This window comes from Hippocampus zosterae, chromosome 3 (genome assembly GCF_025434085.1).
Source record: "Hippocampus zosterae strain Florida chromosome 3, ASM2543408v3, whole genome shotgun sequence".
Lineage (NCBI taxonomy): Eukaryota > Metazoa > Chordata > Actinopteri > Syngnathiformes > Syngnathidae > Hippocampus > Hippocampus zosterae.
The window spans coordinates 10,283,530-10,301,930 of NC_067453.1; the positions used below are offsets into that span (position 1 = coordinate 10,283,530).

An 18,401-nucleotide genomic window follows, 5' to 3' on the forward strand; every position below is an offset into this window, starting at 1 on the left:
ATTATTTTCAACTATTTGGATTGCTGTGGCTCGCACTCTCATTCCCTCCCTCTTCTTCCTTTTCACCTAGTCACGCAAACACAGGCTTTCCTCACACAGCCCTGTCTGTCTGCCTGTCTGTCGCTCTGCTTCCTTCCCTTCCCTGGCCTGCCTCACCCTTGCTTATCACATCAATTAACATGTTTCACTTGTGGCACTTTGCCCTCATTGCCCTCTGTGTTTGGCCCATTCTCACCCATTATAATTCAAAATGCCTTTTTTTAACTCTCCTGTACACTTTGTTCCAAAATATTATACATGTAGAATTTAAATTGAATACATCTTTTAATTTTATTTTTACTGTGCGCACACTGTGTTTGTTGTTTCTCCTCTCCTGTAATTCACTAACATAAAACTCTCATGTATTTCAGTGATTTCCCAGGTGAGCCTAATTAATGGAAAATTATCCACAGTGGTTTCATAGTATTAAGCAAGTGTTTTGGCGGAAAAAGAAGGAGCCACTGAGTCATCCAATGACTGACAAAGGGAATGAAAACATACTTTTCAAGAAAATTATTTGACTGCTAAATCACTTGTATGTGATTCTGAGAGAAAATGAGCTAGTTTAGATCGAGGTCCATGGTGCAAGTGCTTCATATGCAGAGAGCGGCTTTTAAAAACCCACTCATTACTTGCAAGCCCTCTTTGAAGTTGCTCGCGTATGTGGAGTCCCAAGAGCATCGCCATGCAGGGTCTCCAAATGTTTGCAGCCCACCTAAACACAGTATATCAGCCACCTCTAACCATTCTCACAAGGAGAGACATTTAGAGTGGGCTCAGAAAAACATGAACACAAATTTTCAGCACTTTTATTAACTTGTCCTCTTTTGGATGGTTCACATTGAATGAGTTGAGCATTTTTGGGAAGATGTAAAAAGAACTTTACCTTCCGTAGCAAAATCATCATCCCCTGACCTGTTGTACCCGACGGACAGCATTCTTTAAAGATCAATCAAGGGTGGACAGCAACTCTGGGAGGCACTTCTTGCATACTCAAATTAAGAGACACAAACCATTCATGGACAAACTAAATTGTTACTTGAGTCGGGCTCAAATCCCCTTTGTATTTTTCAAATCGATTTAGTCAGTCTAACATTTTGAACTGTTGTGGATTGGACTGTATTTTTAGTCATTTTGGAAGACCATTTCAAAATAAAGTGGAGGGTGGAGAATACAAAGCATGATATTCAGGAAGTGTTTTAGAAGACTGGTAACTAGGTGGGGAGGCTAATAGGGGCATTAAAATGTTTAAAAAGTCAACCACTACCTCGCTGAAATTCACATAAAGCGGAGGATCATGAAACATATCACCCGCAAAAATTGAGGCAACGCTGTATTGGCGAGTCAAGTGTCCTCATCTCTTACAGTAAATCTTCTTTGGTTTTCTCTAAGAAATCCTGACTTCATCTCTCATCCAGCAGCATCTTTTGGCATCTTCTTCATTTCCTACCATATTTTCTCCAGTTGCCCTTCATTTAGACGGCACACCCATGCACAAATGTGCATGCTCATAACCTTTCCTAATTACCCCTGACCTCTTGACCTATAATGACACAGCTACCCCTTTGATCAGTCACTCAGCATGCGGCGCCACCCAGGTTCTCAGTTGGGCTGCCGCTGGCCTGATAAAGCCTTCTGATAGGCCCCTGCTGATGCATTTCCTGTTTTGCTATGCGTCTTCGTTTTTTATTTTCTCCACCAGCTGGTCGTGCATTCCTGAGAGTCGAATAGGGGGCAGGGGCATTGCCTGGATGTTTACGTTGTATGTGCTTGTAGGGGTGACTGTGTGTGTGTGTGTGTGTGTGTGTGTGTGTGTGTGTGTGTGTGTGTGTGTGTGTGTGTGTGTGTGTGTGTGTGTGTGTGTGTGTGCGTGCGTGCGTGCGTGCGTGCGTCCGTGCGTGCGTGCGTGTGTGTGTGTGTGTGTGTGTGTGGTTGGTAGCCTAGATAGTTGGCGCGGAGGTGACTGAAATGGAGAGGGCGGGGCTGTTGTTTTCATGAGTAATTCGGGGAGAAATGGGGTACATTGTGGGGGTTGGGGCTGACATAGATGGTTAAAGGGATAATGATAGTGAACAGCTGTTCGTGTGTGCGCGCGTGTGCGTGCATGCATCTTGGGGGTTCACAAGGTTTCGGTGTGAGCTATAAAAGTGGGCGGTTCAAGATGATTTGATTCAGCGCTTGGTGTTCATTGCATCTAACATGGGAATATTGGGTGGTGTTGTTCCTAGTTGTTGTTATCATCCTTGTGTCCACTTCAACACTAGATGGATGTCAACATCTTTGTGGGTGGTTGGGTGTGTATTTAGATGGTGATGATCCTTTTCCTGAGAGCTCCGTTACCAAGGTCCTATGTCTCCAGTCGCCGGCTGGGAGCAGACATGCACACGCACGCACACGCATGCGCTCACACACACACACACACGCACACACACACACACACACACACACACACACGCACACACACACACACACACACACACACACACACACACACGGTTTGTTACCAGGCAGAGGTATTTACACATGCGTATTTATGTCTCACTGGACCCACTGTAGGGTCTTTCTTTCTTGCACATTGTTCATACACCTGTCGGATTCTTGGTTTTTATCTCATAAAGCATGTATAAAAAGGGTCTTCGGTTTCTATGGACTATGAACTTATTTTTTTTATATATTTACAGAGAGAGAGAGTATCTATCTATCTATCTATCTATCTATCTATCTATCTATCTATCTATCTATCTATCTATCTATCTATCTATCTATCTATCTATCTATCTATCTATCTATCTATCTATCTATCTATCTATCTATCTATCTATCTATCTATCTATCTATCTATCTATCTATTATTTTACATTCTGTCTCACAATTGAAGTGTGCCTATGATGATAAGTTTAGACCACTGTACAACCGGTGGCTGACTAAATACTTTTTGTGACCACTTTGTCTTATGGCAGCTAAAAACTGGAGCTTGTATTTTTGAATCTCCCCGTTTATACTGGTTGAAAACGCTGGGTCAACTCAAATGCAAAAAGGCCGCAAACATTGGCATATATATTTTATACCAAGCCAGCATGTGTGCAAGAGAAGCTCTCTGTCCAGAATGCTTAATCATATTGCCTAAATAAGACCTAAAAAAATTTCCTCTCTTCGTACTTTTAATTTGTACTGCACTTGCTGCTCATCGAGACTGGTGCGTCACGGTGTTTTGTTTGATTTCCAATCACTCACACCAAGAGCTCGCTGACGTCTTTTACGTGCATACTGTACCAGGCACGCAACTCCAGATGTATTTTCAAGACATTTTCAAAAATAATGCTGGCAGCAAGACACTTCTCTGCTTGCGCAGCAATAACAAGCAATTCTTTGAACTGGAGGAGATTAATGAACAAGTTGTAGGAAGAAAAAAAAGGCGGCAACACCTTTTTGGTCTGTGCTACTACCTTGCACAGCTGCTGTCACTGTTGATTCATGACTGATTTCTTGCTGTTTGTGATGCCATGGCGACGTCCGAGACGTGACAAATAGTCGTGTTCCCGTTATATTTCACTCGGCATTTGCAAAGGCTGTACATGGCAACCGTCTTCTCAAGACATTCTTGTTTCTTGCAAAATCCAAAGTGTTTCCACAGAAATTATCGCATTGCTCTGTCTTAAAAATTCTTCTCCTTCTTCACCGCCACCAATTTTTTGGTATAAAATGACTTCTTGAATTATAATGATTCAAATCAATGCATCACAAAAATGATGTTATGTCGAAATGTAGCCAGCATCCATGTGCACTCACCCTGTGCCTGGGGTTACGAGATGGTCGGCCAAAACGCATTAATGGGATTTCCATTCATTTCAATGGGGAATGATGATTTGACATAAACGTGTTTTGAGTTTACAAGCCTGATTACAGACTAAATCATACTAATTCGGCAACCCATCACTGCACGAGATCTGAATGTGTGAATTGTGCACTTCACATATTGGATTAAAAAAACTACAACGTATGCCAATAAATGACAGGATTTATACGATAGGTTTGCTTAACTGGGAAAAGGTATTTTTAGATAATCCAAAAATAAATGTTTGTATTCTCTCACAGTAAATTGCTAAAACCGAGATGGGACAGTCAATTTGCCCAAAAAACACAATCAGTGTCAACAGAGCAATCTCCTCTGACCTCCCCAGACCTCCCTCTTCTACCCAAGACTGTTTTGACACACTGGAGCACCACCAAATGACCTCACTTGTGGTGATATTTTCTTGTGATGGTTACAGCAAACGTGGAAGAGGAAATATTTTCTTCAGAACTAATTTGAGTCAGATTTTGTGCGGGGGACAACCTTCACCACAAACAACCCCCTCACCACATACGCACACACCACCACTTCCTCATGTTCACATCTGTCCCTCACTCCTCAGTTGTTGAATTGTAGTACTGAGGTCTGGACAGAGACGCAACAGTGAAGAGAGATTCTGAGTGTGGTGGATGTGTGTTCTCTTCCTCACTGAGAAAGTAAGAGTAAATGTGGGGGCCACCCAGAGGTCTGGCTGCTGAAGCTGTTTGTAGTCATCTGGCTACATCTCTCAAACTTTTACATCTTCTTTTCTTGCCTTTCCAACATTTCCTCGGCCAATTATTTTCTGTGATTGGCAATGCAAAAAACTAAAACACTCAATTGTGATATTACGAAAATAAACTTTAGATTGTTAGACAAAGTCGGCCTTCTACGAAGATTGCAACGGCATGGAATATGTGCGGGTTCATGCGCACGAGTTGGTGTATATGTCTCAATCGAAATCTCCACGGTTTTTGGACGTTTCATATATATATATATATATATATATATATATTTTTTTTTACAGCTGTCAAACAATTAAAATATTTAATTAAAAACGCAACCGCCATAATTAACTGAAAATCCTTTGATTTTTTTTTTTTTAGTCCTATATTTCCCCATTTTAATGCTCTCATTAACATGGAATTGTGAATCAGTTATGTGCAAAATGCAAATATTTACTGAAATAACAATTTTGATTTTCAATTTTACATGAACATTTTTCACTTGGAGCAGTTATTCACACATAAACTCTCACACAATATAACTGTCCATGAACAACAGTGAAAAAATATTCTGTCACACAACAGCTGCTCGAACAGCTCTTTTTATGGAATCAAAACAGAGCAATATAAAATTATGAAGTGCACATCTAAGGAAAACTAGTACTCAGCCTATAGTGGATTTAAGCCATGCAACGAGTCGTTGCATAACTGTTTTTTCTCAAATTTGCTTTGAACACAGAAGTCAGGCTATGTTGATTGTGTTGGTTCTTCTGGCGCGGAAGTCTCTCTATGGTTTTGTGTGGACATCATTTCGGATGACTACACTTGGTTCGATGACAACACCGGAGACATTTTACTTTCAGTGTAGTCGCTACCACTACGATGTGCCTCGGCGCACCGTCGCTGTCAGACGAACACAGAGAAGCTCCACCCCCATTATTTATATGAACACGGTAACCTTCCACACAAAATAGTTCCAAATAAATCCCACTTGGTGTACCTTCACCTTCTCTGCTCCGTACAATTTCTTTTTCATAGCTTGTAATGGAGGCTCTCGCTGGCAATCCGTAGTGGAGTCGTTCGATGCAATGCAAATGATTTCAGCTTGAGTCTGGCTATGGACAATGTTGACAGGCTTGCATGCAGTAGCCATACATTTAGCTCTGGCTTCAGCAAATTTCTTCGTCATGTTATCCATTTTCTTCGCTTTGAAATTATCCATAGCTGTCTGTCTTAGTAGAGGGGGCGGAGTACCGTATTTTCACGACTATAAGGCGCCATTAAAAGTCTTAAATTTTCTCCAAATTGGACAGGACGCCTTATGGTGCGGAGCGTCCTTTGTATGCGCTGAGTTCCAAAATCTGACTGACAGCCGGAGGCGGAAGTGACTGTGGCCAGGCATGCGGGAAAGAAGTCGGCCAATCAGGGAAGGGTGGGCGTGTATATATACATATATAGAGAGATAGATAGATATAGAGAGAGAGAGAGAGAGAGAGAACAGGCAAGCTGGGGAGCAGTCCGCCAATGGGTGGGCGTGTAAGTGGACGCTAAAGGGACGCCACAAGCAGGTACCAACACCTGTATAGAGTGTGGCAATGTGCATTGTTGCAAAACAACTCTGGTTTTGGTTTCTAAGAACCCCTGAAAATAAATTCGACAAAGAGACACACCAACGAAGCTCAGTTTAAACTTAAAGCCACCGGTTATGCTTTTGGCATGCGTACCCATCTCACAGCAGCGGTGAAAAACCAAGTCAAGCAAATGAACTCTGAGCTTGCCATTATTCCCGGAGGCTTGACTAAAGAACTCCAACCGCTGGACATCGGCATCACCGGGCGTTCAAAGTAAAGTTGCGAACGGCATGGGAACAATGGATGATCGATGGCAAACACAACTTTACAAAGAGTGAGAGGCAGCGCTGGGCGAGTTACGCCACAATACGCAACAACGAGAGGGAACGTGGCGTTTTTGATGGATTACGGTACTTGCGCAATTGTTCAATTCTTTCTACACACACGCCCGCTGCCACCATGTTTCGCTCTGTTCTTTACTTTCAAATGTGGGAAAGCTTCACACGAGAGAAATGTTGACTTTGCTGTTGCTGCTCCTTCTTTCCGCTCGGCAATGCGTAGCAACTCACACTAGCATGTGATGCGTTCATTGACAACTGGGATGTGCAGTCCTCTGCTCCTGATACAGAGGAGGAGGACTTTGATGGATTTCTGGGTGATGATTGATCGAAAAACGTGAGAACATTGTACGATGGCTAAATAAAATACACCCGAACTCAGTTCTGCTTTCGTTGCCTTTTTAAAAACATGTTTTTAGCTTGTATCTGTATGTCTTGGCATGCTACCGTATGCTTCAAGCTAACGTGTTAGCGTGCGCGCATGCATGCCGTATGTTTAAGCTGGCGTATGTTTTACCACTGTAAAACTGCGCCCATTAAGACAGTGTGGTTTGTCTATGTGTAAAATACAGAAATGTCACCCATTAATGAGACTACGCCCAACCGTACGGTGCGTCGAATAGTCGTGAAAATACGGTACTCACATCAGCTGTGTGCTTGGCCTTGAGTGGTATTTCAGACTCGACGTGCTATGATGATAGCTCAGTTTACTACTGCAAAACATCCAGGTAACTTTGGTCTTGTCAGTGGAACTATCTGGCACCTTTTTAAAAGTAAACTTTCCATTCATAAACTCTTTAAGTATCCGTTTTCAGTGTCTCGCGCTGCCGTGGCTGGCAAAACACATGTGCGTGGACCTGTGCGGCATGATTGTTGTTTTGTTTCTGGTTTATTTATAGAGCAACGTAACATCCGTCGTGACGTGTGCTACGTTAATCTCGTGGAAAAAAAAAGAATCCCGTTAAAATTCATTTAAACTAATGCCGATAATAACACGCTAAACTTACAGCTTTAATATATATGTATACACACCGTATTTTCGGCACTATAGGGCGCACCATTTTCTTAAAGGCTCTACGAGCGCCTTAAAATCCAGTGCATCTTGTGTATGGTCATTACGGAAATATGTCAACACCAAGATGGCTCCTAGCTGGAGATATGCTTACAATGTTATAACTTGCTGCTGGTTCAGTGAACTGTATAACTGCTTTATTAAATACGTTTTTGTTGCAGATCCGAAAAAATTAGAGCTGTGGTGTTGTTTTTTTTTAAGTCTCAACAAATGCAGGTACGTCTTTGTTGGTCTCTGTGCCTTCTCTTCTTCATTTCGACTCGAGAGACGTTCAAGACCGCCTCCGAAAAACGTAAACGAACGACTACTTCAATGAAACTACGAAAATTGAAAATATAATACAATATTATACATGCTGATTTATATAAATGATAAGATCACAACTGAAAAGCAAGCGAGGATATCACAAAATAAATTCTAGAGGCCCCCCTATACTCTCTCTCTCTCTCTCTCTCTCTCTCTCTCTCTCTCTCTCTCTCTCTCTCTCTCTCTCTCTCTCTCTCTCTCTCTCTCTCACTGAAATATATGTATATGTGTATATCTATAATTTAAAAAAAATGTATCTATATATTACATATATAAATGCACACACATATATATGTATGTGTGTGTATATCTATAAATTTGAAAAAAATACATGTATGTATATATTACATACATAAATACACACACACACACACACACACACACACACACACACACACACACACTATTATCAGGGTATAAGGTGCACCTGCAATGGGTGGCCTATTTTAACCCTGTAATTCCTGGCCCATCAGGCAATAGCCAGATAAATCAGATTTTGGGCAACTGAGATGTTCATTAATGTGTTATAAGATTTACCTTATAACACATGTTATAAGGTAAACCTGATGTTATAAGGTTGTATATATCAAACATATGTTGTTTTAGATTATGTTTTAATCTATTATAATTAATATTATATTTAGATTAATTTACATAATCACACCGATTATGTAAATTCATTCAATCATTCATTCATTCATCTTCCGAGCCGCTTGATCCTCACTAGGGTCGCGGGGGGTGCTGGAGCCTATCCCAGCTGTCTTCGGGCAGCAGGCGGGGGACACCCTGAATTGGTTGCCAGCCAATCACAGGGCACACAGAGACGAACAACCATCCACGCTCACACTCACACCTAGGGACAATTTAGAGTGTTCAATCATCCTGCCATGGATGTTTTTGGAATGTGGGAGGAAACCGGAGCACCCGGAGAAAACCCACGCAGGCCCGGGGAGAACATGCAAACTCCATACAGGGAGGCCGGAGCTGGAATCGAACCCGGTACCTCTGCACTGTGAAGCCGACGTGCTAACCACTGGACTACCGGGCCGACCGATTATGTAAATTACATCTGAAAATGATAATTTGGGGAAAATCATATTTTAAACCTGCAGTATCAAATTTAATACAGATGATTTAATGTAATATAAAGAATGAGTTACATAATGAAAATGCATGTATCAAAAATGATACAAATGGCATACCTGTCTAGGGTTAAAACTGTTTTCATATATAGAGCACACCTCATTATAAGGCACATGGGAGGTACAATAGTAAATGTGGTTGCATTATGCATCCACTAGATGATGCTACGTGCGCATTATAGGGTGAAAAATGCTGTTTTTATAGCTATCGATCTGTGTATGTGTGTGTGTGTGTGTGTGTGTTGTAATTCTATAATGGTATTATGTGTAGTGTATTGAATTAATAAGGTCTGTGCTTTATTCATGAGATAATAATTTTTTTATCTGTTCAGATGGGTTCGTGGGTGAATGTTGGCCAGGTTTTGATAAAACCGTGTGGTGTGAATGAGAAGCAGCTATCTTGTCTGTTGATATGTGATTGGTTCACAGGTTTTTCTAGTGCAGGGGTGCCCAAACTTTTTGGACCGAAGATCTACCCTGGATCTACCCTTACCGGCACGCACGCGCGCGCCGCACACACACGCGCGCGCACACACGCACGATGAGAAACAGCCTGAAACTGAGGCATGCAATGCACTTTGGCAGCCTGTTAACGATCATAGCTCACACATCCCGTTTTAAAGTGCTTCCCTGGGCCCTCCTAGATTCCTATTCTTTGCCCGTGCCCTCGGTGAATTGTACACAAAGCAAACTCTGAATGAGAATAATGACGATAAAAGAGCGCAACAGCTCTGATCACAAACTGCAATTGCAGACTGCTGAGCGCTAACAACTTCCGGTGACGTAATCACGTGCCACTGTAAATTCAAGATTTACCTGCTTTATTTTATTTTTTATTATTATTTTTTTTGTGTGAAAATGAGACTGATAGGATGATTAGGGTGCAGCGTACATTAACAATAAATTACTAACTAAATAATAAATTACTAACATGTACAAAGACACACAAATGGCTGTTTGTTTGTTTGTTTTTCTCCTCGAGACTCCTCGGATCTACTAGGGACCTGTCTTAGATCTACCGGTAGATCAGGATCGACGTAATGGGCACCCCTGTTGTAGTGGGTGATGTTGACTTTGAAGTCAAGATGGCGCCCGAGTAGGCAGCCGTCAGCAAGTGCTCTCATGAGCCTTGCTTTTATTGTTGTTCTTGTGTTTCTTTTGTCACTTTGTGTTTGTTGTTACGTCGTGTGGACTTGATGTGGACCTTTTTCAGCATTTTTTGGCCATGACATTCATCAAGGAGGAGACTCTGTGCTTGGTGGTTGCGCCTTCTCGGCAGCATGGCTATACCAGCACTGTTTTTGACTGGAGGAATGTCGGCGCCATTTGACTGTCGGTGCTGGACAGTCCCGGGGCGCTTGTGTCTTGCGCCTGTAATGGGCAGCATTTTTCACAGCCCCGCTTTGTTCAGCGGAGAGATCGGTGCTGTTGAACGGTCTGCGGCTGGATGGATGGAGGTCTTGAGGAGCCGACGATGAGAAGAAAGGAGCGTTGGCGCGGAGTGCCGATGCGGATTTGGAGCTGGGAGTCGCGGCTTGGAGTTTGAAGCGGATTATGTGGGACAGGAGAAGTGAACTAATCTCTTTTCGTCAATGGACGCTACAGCTTCGTGTTTGCTTTCAAAACTTTGCTTGTAGCAGACGTGTGCACATTTTTCAGCATGATGTCTCTGATCCACTGGTGAAAGGACACTTTGATCCTCTCCTCTTTCATCAATAACAGCTTCAGACAACAAAGTGTATGCAGAAAAGTGGTGAAGATTGCACGACTGTCTCTGTCCTATGTGTTGTCTTGTGTTATTTTTTGTTATTTTGACTTCAAAATGGCGCCGCGAGAGTGGCTGCCTTTCCAGCAGCTCCTATTTTTTTGTTGTTCTACTTCTTCCTTTCATAACTTTGCTGCTGTGAATCTGGAATTTCTCCATTGCGAGACTAATAAAGGTTTTCTTATCTTATCTTAAGCTGATTTCTTGTTTTCCAGTGTATGAGGATTGTTTTCTTCGTGTTAGCCAGTATTGTGAACAATGTAGGATTTGTGTAGTGGTTAAGTTGCATGAGTGATCAAGATCCCAAGATGCGAGGCTGAGAGGAAAGAGGGATGCAGCTCATGTGTGTGATTAATGGACTGTGACTTGTGCCCAGAACTCCCAAACCGGTGTGCAGTACCAGAGAGCGCGTATTTATGTGTCTGAAGTGTTCTGCGTGCTTTCAATGCATTTATGTGATGTGTTGACCCCCATTCTGCCAAATGTCTCTCCTGTGAATTCTGTCATTGACCTTGAACTGAATAAGATCGGAGGTTTGCAGTCAGTAAAGTTGTTGTTTTTTTTTAACACACATCAGCAATCCTAACAATGTGATCAAATGTTGCTTTTCAGGGAATTTGCTTGGCGAACTGTTGAACTTCAGTTATTTTTGTCAATTTTTCACCTGTGCTTTGGACAAAGAAAAAAGTAAATTCTGTGTGTGATGGCTCCTAATGTTGTTCATTCTCTCCAAGTGTTGGTCAGAAATCCCCAATAACAAACTGTCTGCCTGCATTTCATTTTCAGTCATCACTTCTTTAAAAAGAGCATGATAAATGCTCACTCAACAGAAGATGAATCGTTTCATCCACACAGGCATGTGTGCGAGCAGACACATACACACACACACACACACACACACACACACACACACCCTGCGGCCACGCACGCACAGACGTAGACTGCACATGCACGCGCTGATTGAGATTAGAGTCGCCTCCGGCTCTACTCCGTGTGACCTCACCGCTGTGGTCTCCTTCTGTAGTCCGCCACTCTGCTACCGTGTGGTGAAAACTGCATAAAACCACAACTTGCATACCTTCTGTCGCTCTCACTCACACACACAAACACAGCAAGCACCACACACACGGCCATCATCTGTCAAAATGTCTACTTGGGAATGATTCATCCCACCACACAGCCACCAGGGCCATAAGACCGGCTGCTTGAAGAGATTCCTGACTGTGTTCGACAACACCTCTGTTTCACTCTACTGATATGGTCAGTGTTAAAGGCCTGACCACCAGCGTCTGTTTGACTTGATTTAATGAACCACCCTGTGGATGCAATTTCTCTCAAGAGGCTTTTGGATTATCCCTCCTCAACAATTGATGTCAATTCAGTCACATTGTCAGACTGTTTAAAACCTTCTTTTTTCCTTTTTAAACTCTGACCTCAGTGAGAGTTCCTTCTGTCAGAAAATCCGGTCATGTGCGGTCACCCAAGAAGCCGGCGTGCGTAACCCTCCCCTCATTCACATCTGATTGAGCTCAACAAATGCTCTGAAATTTTGAGACCCCACAAAGGAAAGGTTGATGTCAAACTCTGGAAATTTTCTATTTTTGGCGCATTTGGTCTTATTGTCTTAGATTTTCTCAGCCCATTTCACTATTTCATCTCAAATGATGTTGCAGATGTCAAATTTTTTAAAATAAACGTTGTTTTATTAAAAACATTTGACACTATTCTTATTGCGGTATATGCCCTCTTCTAGCTCATCTGCGATTAGCCTATACTGGTGTTAATACTGGTGTTGCCTCTTCCAGATTTTTTTTTTCCCTCAAAGCAGCAGATTTAATCTACCTTTTGTATTCACAGCATCTGACTGTGCCATAATGTTCTATTCAGACAAAAAGTGCAAAAGATACAAACATTTTAACACATCAAGTTAGAGCAACTGTGTCTCCATATTTCATACTTAAATCTCAGCCGATGAATAATAGAAGACTCACCCTGCTCACATTCTCGTCGTATTGATTTCACATGCATTCCAAGGCTGCCGGACATACAGCATTTTCTTCTTATTATTATTATTGTTATTATTTGAGCTGTCAGTTTAGCGCGCTTTTATTGGCATTAATTTAAATGATTTTTTTCTCGCGAGATTAACGCGGCATACATCACAAGCGGATGTTACGTTGCTCTATAAATACACCAGAAACAAAGCAAAAAGCGTGCTGCAGAAGTCCACGCCCATGTCTGTCTTGCCAGCCATGGCAGCACGAGACACCGAAAATGGATACTTAAAGAGTTTATGAATGGAAAGTTTACTTTTAAAAAGATGCCCGATTGCTCCACTGACCAGACCAAAGTTATTCTCTCTCTCTGTATCATACAGGTAAACGTTGTATGCCACTGACACGATTGTTACTTGTTTGGAACTATTTTGTGTGGAAGGTTACAGTGTTCTGTGTCCATATAAATAGAGCGGGTGAAGCTTCTCTGTGTTCGTCTGACAGTGACAGTGCGCTGCAATGGTAGCGACCTAGCGAAAATAAAACGTCTCCAGTGTTGTCATCGAACCAAGTGTAGTCATCCGAAATGAGGTCTACACAAAACTGTAGAGAGACTTCCGCGCAAGAAGGACCAACACAATCAACATAGCCTGACTGTTAGGGGGAGTGAAAACCCCCTCTTTCAGAATGGTTTGCCCCAGCAGCACGGGGAAGTGCGTGCGCTTGTTTGTACGGCCGGCAGTTTTGAATACAGCGGCACATAACGAACACTGGTGTCCAGTGTCTCGTTATTCTACAACAAACATATATAAACAGACTGTTGTGTTCAAAGCAAACTTGAGAAAAACGAAGTATGCAACCATGGTTTAAATCCACTCTAGGCTGAGTAACTAGTTTACCTTAGATGTGCACTTTATAATGTTATATTGCTCTGTTTTGATTTCAATAAAAAAGCTGTTAAAGCAGCTGTTGTGTGAAAAAAATATTTTTTTCACTGTTGTTGATGGACAGTAATATTGTGTGAAAGATTATGTGTGAATAACTGCTCCAAGTGAAAAATTGTTATTTCAGTAAATATTTGCATCTGGCACATAGAAAACTGATTCACGATTCCATGTTGATGATAGCATTAAAATGGGGAAAAATAGGACAAGGAAATTCAGAAACAATAAAAAATGTGTGAGTAATCACGATAATTTTTTTTAGTTCTTTTCAGTTAATTATGACTATGTCAGCTCTAATATATATATAATTCTTAATAAAGGTGTTTGCCTGCTATGTTCACAACTGGAAAAGATGAAACATTGAAGTCGGTATGTTTTCCTGAGGATAAAAAAATATCAGAAATGAGCTGTTTTGGGCACAGAAGCATACAATAAAACTCCCTCCATCACAGGCTCTGGGTTCACAATCTTGGCATTTTGCTTTCTGTGTGTTTGGGGGGGGTGAATACCATTAAGGTTATTCATTTTGTACATTCTTCCTTTGCTGGCGTTGTGCGGCATTGTTTTGATTTTAAATCCGGCGTGTCATGATAAAATACCTGTATCTGCTGATTCTGCCAATCAAGACGTCACGATCGTTTTGTCAGCCGCTGATTGACGGTCAATGTTTTATTTATTTATTGTACCGAAGTTCTCTACTGAGGTGTTTCTGAGAAAAAATCCCTGGTCAAAGTCAACAACCTATGCAAATCCATTTCAATCTATATCCCAAACTTTTATTTTTGTTTTCTACCCCCTCCGCCCAATGTTGCTGCTCTAGACTGCAAATTTCCCCAGTGTGGGACAAATAAAGGTTATCTTATCTTAGCTTACCTTATCTTTAACCGGTCCATCGAGAGTTTGGAACCACCACGTTTTTCACCTCTTCCAAATGTTTGTTCACTGGCTGTTTTGATCATCACTCAATTTGCCCGCATGTTCGATGACCCGACCTCACTTGACAGAGCATGGCAAGCTTTAAATAGGGCCCGCAAGGCAACAAACACACATTGGAAGTTGAGACTACCGTATTTTCACGACTATAAGACGCCATTAAAAGTCTTAAATTTTCTCCAAAATGGACAGGACGCCTTTTGATGCGGAGCGTCTTGTGTATGCGCTGAGTTCCAAAACCTGACTGACAGCCGACACGCTGTTTATATAGAGAAAAGGCGGAAGTGACTGTGGACAGGCATGCGGCAAAGAAGTCGGCCAATCGGTGAAGCGTGGGCGTGTATATATACATATATGGAGAGAGAGAGAGAGAGAGAGAGAGAGAGAGAGAGAGAGAGAGAGAGAGAGAGAGAGAGAGAGAGAGAGAGAGAGAGAGAGAGAGAGAGAGAGAGAGAGAGAGAGAGAGAGAGAGAGAGAGAGAGAGAGAGAGAGAGAGAGAGAGAGAGAGAGAGAGAGAGAGAGAGAGAGAGAGAGAGAGAGAGAGAGAGAGAGAGAGAGAGAGAGAGAGAGAGAGAGAGAGAGAGAGAGAGAGAGAGAGAGAGAGAGACGTGAGAGAGGACAGGCATGCGGGGGAGAAGTCCGCCAATGAATGAAGGGTGGGCGTGTAAGTGGACGCTAAAGGGACGCCCCAAGCAGGTACCAACACCTGTATAGAGTGTGGCAATGTGCATTGTTGCAAAACAACTTCGGTTTTGGTTTCTAAGAACCCCAGAAAATAAATTCTACAAAGAGACACGCCTACGAAGCTCAGTTCAAACTTCAAGCCATGGTTATGCTTTTGGCATGCGTGCCCATCTCACAGCAGCGGTGAAAAACCAAGTCAAGCAAATGAACTCTGAGCTTGCCGTTATTCCCGGAGACTTGACTAAAGAACTCCAACCGCTGGACATCGGCATCAACTGGGCGTTCAAAGTAAAGTTGCGAACGGCATGGGAACAATGGATGATCGATGGCAAACACAACTTTACAAAGATTGAGAGGCAGCGCTGGGCGAGTTACACCACAATTTGCGAATGGATTGTGGCTGCTTGGACGAACGTGTCTGCTTGCACTGTTGTTCGAGTTTTTGGCAAAGCCGGCATCATTTCTGTGGAGCCACATGGCAATGAGAGTGACTCTGACAACGAGAGGGAACGCGGCGTTTTTGATGGATTACCGGTACTTGCACAATTGTTCAATTCTGATACAGAGGATGAGGACTTTGATGTATTTCTGGGTGATGATTGATCGAAAAACATGAGTACATTGTACGATGGCTAAATAAAATACAATGGAACTCAGTTTTGCTTCTGTTGCCTTTTTAAAAACGTGTTTTTAGCTTGTATCTGTATGTCTTGGCATGCTACCATATGCTTCAAGCTAACGTGTTTTTAGCATGCGCGCATGCATGCCGTATGTTTAAACTGGCGTATGTTTTACCACTTTAAAATTGCGCCCAATGATACAGTGCGTTTTGTCTATGTGTAAAATACAGAAATAGCAGCCATTAATGAGACTGCGCCCAACCATACGGTGCGCCGAATGGTCGTGAAAATACGGTAACTTCTTTCCAATTGAGGCAAACTGTGGGTGTAATGGGTTGTTCATGTGCTAAAGAGGGGTTTGGTTACATGGTTCGGAGAAGGGGCCTCGTCCCAGTATTCCACGATGGCAGCTTGATTCAATTGAGAGCTTGGTGAAGATGCTGGCAGGGGGCATGAGGGGAAAAAGCTCTTCTTTCAGTTGAATTCGAGGCAAAATCTTTGCCTTTTGGCCTGCCTTCAGTCTTCTCCATTTACTCACTCACTCACGCACACAACCACACACACACAGACACACACATGATTCTTCTCTTTCACACAGACAACTACACAAGGCGAGTGAGGCAGACAGCCACACACGACAGAATGTTTCCGCTGGGAGCACTTGAAGGCCGAGGGGGCCACAGGATAAGTTGTGCTGTAATGTGATGAATATTTTCAAACAGCAGCAGCCTTCTCACTGGCTTCAGCAAAATGTCCGGAGAAGGTTTAACATGCATACGCGATCATGATGAGGACTGTGGCCAACAATAACACTTAAATCTCACTATTTTGTGGATGTGAGTGTCACATAGCTTCATTTCTTTGTGCTAGGCAAAGCAGATTCTTCTTTGTCGGGGTGTCCTTAACTGCTCTCAACCACCGGTAATTACTATGTGAGGGCACGCAATTCAATCTGAGTTTAATATGGCCTTTTGTTGCCTTTGCAGTCAACATATTGACAAAAATATATTCACAATTACATTTTTTTTTTCCCTATGATCAAGTTAGTCTTCAATTTAGTCTTACCCTGCATGTTTGAAGTAGTCAGCAATCAACACAATACGGGGGGGGGGGGCTTTTTAAAATGGAGTCAGTGACTTACAATAAAATTTTTAAAAAGTGTACATTGTACAGTGAAACTCCTGTACAACGAAACCTACATGGGTGAAAATACCCCCTAATGTGAAAAAATATTCATGCATTAACACCATTCCCACTCTCCTGCCCACCATACAACGAAAAAAATACCATGTTGCGTTATACGGAATCTTTTTCTCTGCTCTTGCCTTGCAAAGAGATTCACTACAACAAAGTCTAATCCAACAGCGATCTCTACTGCTTCTTTCGGAAACGGCAACAGAAACCACCACACTGGTTTACACAACTCCGAGTTTCCTGAAAGCAACATACCCATAGCTGCTCTGCCATTGGCTTACCGGGCACCATCCTGGCCTCCGATTGGCCAAGAGGGACTTCACTTTCTGTGTGTGTAGATACTGTAGCTAGATCCGTGGAAGATAGAGTGGAACGCATCCGATTAGCTGCTCAGAGTAAATTGCTTGTGGCTCGACGGACAGTCAAATAAACAAACGTTTCCTCGAATGCTTTACTTGTTATCATGCTAAAAACCTTACGCTAACTGAAGCGCTAATTAGAGAGAAGGCGAGTTCCATCGCGCTAACTATGGCCATCGAGGACTACGAAGCGTCCCATGGCTGGCTTAAAAATTTATTGCATGATATCAGCTGAGCAACGCTGTCTTACGTAGCAATCGAGGGAGTTCGAGTTAGAGACAGTAAGATGGTGGAAAGAAAAGCCACCGGGTCCAGGAAGTATTTGTTATTGGTCGATTCAGACGCAGCATGAACGTTGCATTGCTAAAATGACTACAAAACAAAATAAAATATATTATCCAAGAAATTGGTGAAAGTGAATGCTGATCGTACATTTTGCAATTTCTTTCCCTTTTTTTTCTTTCTACACTGACTATATAAAGTGTCAAATATGTGTGTGCTCATACTTATGCACTATTGGAATAAAAATAAAGAGTACACATACGTTTGTATGTGCATGTACACATGTTTGCGTGTGTGTTTTCATCTGAGATCAAATTTGCTACAATGAAAAACCCCCGTTGCGAAAAATTTCTTGCTGCAAACATGATTTCGTTGTAGAGGAGTTTCACTGTAGTAAAAAAACGTGATGGAATTTGAAAGGCGTATGAAACAGGAGTGCAGTTTATTTCCTTAGTATTCCATTCATTCTGTCACTGTTTCATCTTTTGACACTTTGCGGCACTTGTGTTGGTTATGGTAGTAGGAAGTAATCTACCGGTTCTAAGAATGTAGGAATGTGTAAAATGGCTTTGCCAAAGGACTTTATTTTGCAGATTGAACC

At 42.2% G+C, this 18,401-nt stretch overlaps 2 protein-coding genes across 2 annotated transcripts in view; both read left to right on the forward strand.

The window, feature by feature from the left end:
• The window catches only part of mrpl23 (mitochondrial ribosomal protein L23), a 58,600-nt gene that overhangs the window by 37,181 nt on the left and 3,018 nt on the right, over positions 1-18,401 (forward strand). The window lies entirely within an intron of this gene.
• The window catches only part of nap1l4a (nucleosome assembly protein 1-like 4a), a 220,113-nt gene continuing 208,508 nt past the window's right edge, over positions 6,797-18,401 (forward strand). The window contains exon 1 of the mRNA XM_052060111.1: positions 6,797-6,807. The gene's annotated coding sequence lies outside the window, so the exon portion shown is untranslated. The remainder of the gene's footprint in view (positions 6,808-18,401) is intronic.